Genomic DNA, 2,337 nt, shown 5'->3' on the forward strand with positions numbered 1-2,337 from the left:
TATTAGTGAATCCTCTAACCTTGATATTTATTGTTATCATTATTTAATTCTTACGTTAATCTTTCATCTAAAAGTTCTCATCAACTTCTTCTTCTTCCTCCTCTTTATTATTACTACTACTACTACTACTACTAATACTATTATTATTAGTGTTGTTGTTGCTGCTACTACGAGTATTATTATTATTAGTATTATTATTGCTACTATTATTGTTGTTATTGTTATTACTATTATTGTTGTTTATAATTGTTGTTTATAATTTGTATAATTAACCTCTCTATGATTCAACACCGGTCTTACCGGGTTATTTATTACTTCGACACTCCTATACTTGGGAGAATATATCAATCTTTTGGTCGTGTCAGCTTACAATTTAAATCATATGAGTAGATTACTCGATTTTATTAGATCTAGTCAAGTTAATGATCCGAGTATTAAATTTTTCTTTTTTTAAAAAAAAAAACACTACCATCTCCTTAGTTATTTCTTTTTTTACATAAAAAAACCAGCTTATGGCTTAACACGAGTCACTGATCTAATTAATCTATTCTATATTCCATTTACTTAAATTAAGTCATATATACTAATTAATAATCACACATTAAAATTATTGTGATTTATATTTATATTTATATTTTTTTATAAATTGCATAAAATATATAAAATTTTATATGATTATTTAATTTAAATGGATGAAATACCAAGTATACCAAAAATATCTCCTCCTTTAATTATATAATTGCAAGCTTAATATAAATATGCTTTTACTTGGACCAACATCTCTAACATGCATTACTTTTTTTTATTTTGTTTTAGCAAAGTAGTGCATCTTAGTCAAGAAGGCAATGCATAATGTATCCATATAAAATAATTTGTTTATCTCAAAACTTTTTTGCAGGATTATTAACTTGAAACTTCTTTATTCTTAAAGTAGAATTTTCATAAATTCTTTAAACTCTAAACATGATTTGCATTTCAAATTATTCTTTAATGAAGCTTATTAAATAGGTCAATTAGGCAAAAGCAAAAAAATAGAGAAGAAGAAAAAGAAGAAAAAAAAAAAAAGAAGAAGAAAGAAACTATAACTATGCTCTTAATCAATTTAAACAATCTAAATATTATACTCTTTCTCTCTCTCTTTTATGATATTATGTTCTTAAGTGAAATTCTACTCCCAATTCAGAATATTTCATTGTTTTATATTTAGCCCCTGAAGTTTTATTCAGTTTGAACATTGCTCTATTTTTTTTCCTTTTTTAGTTTTTAGAGTTATAATAGAATATATTTTTTGCTGCATGTGTGTGTTGATATGGTGGGATGTCGGGATTGAAGAGTCGCCAACTAGTTGTTTGATTTAGAGTCACTAGAAGACCAAGTGTATCAGTCTTATCATAAATTCAAATGGTAAGAGACTAATTACGACTAGGGAAGGTATTAGCACTTCTAGTGCACCATATCTAAGGTAAGCTTTAATGATTTTGATGAATTTTTAACTGATAGTTTGTCTATAGCTTATTATAGGCTTATTTGCTTAGACAAATTCTTATGAGAAGGGTTTATGCAAGTACCCTGACAGGATTCACCTATCTTGAAAAACAAAATGATTCTCCACAAGTCATACATTGTGGTGAAAAATGCTTTCAATTAAAATTGGTAAATATCTAAAATAATCCTTAAAATTTTCTAATCAACTCTTAATATTTCTTTAAAATTTTCTAATCAACTCTTAATATTTAAATATTAGCCTACTTATAGGTCTAACATTTTTACCAGTATATTGATCATTAATTTTCATGAATTAAAATTTTTAGGATTATTGAAATATTAGCCAAATATTTAAGGAATTTTACAAACTTGGTGTATATTCCAACATATGCAAAGGAAAATCAACACAAGTATTTGTCAAAAAACATTTTTTAATAAGGATTGAGCTATATGCAACAAACATAATTTTTTTAAAATTAAAAGAAATTTTTTAGGACTATGTTTCGTAAAACTATATTTTTTGTTCAAAACAAAACTGTTAAAACAAATATAAGAAATGTTTGCCAAACACACCCTTAAGCTAACTGATCAGTACTTAAAAGTGCATTTTATCAAGATTTTATATCATCATTTTGCACTCGAAGTATCAATAACTCCTTAACTAAAACATGTTTTATAATAACGTATCTAATAATATAAGACACCTTTAATTTATGATAAATATTCATTTTAAATGCAGGCCTATCACATAGAAAAGATTGATTGATGAATTTAAGAACTAAAATTAACAGGACAAAAAGATGGTCAAACTTAGAAAAGAGATGTCGGTGCAATCCAAACCGGAACACTGTT

Source organism: Populus euphratica, unplaced genomic scaffold, assembly GCF_000495115.2.
Source record: "Populus euphratica unplaced genomic scaffold, PopEup_1.0 scaffold821.1, whole genome shotgun sequence".
In the NCBI taxonomy this organism is placed as follows: domain Eukaryota; kingdom Viridiplantae; phylum Streptophyta; class Magnoliopsida; order Malpighiales; family Salicaceae; genus Populus; species Populus euphratica.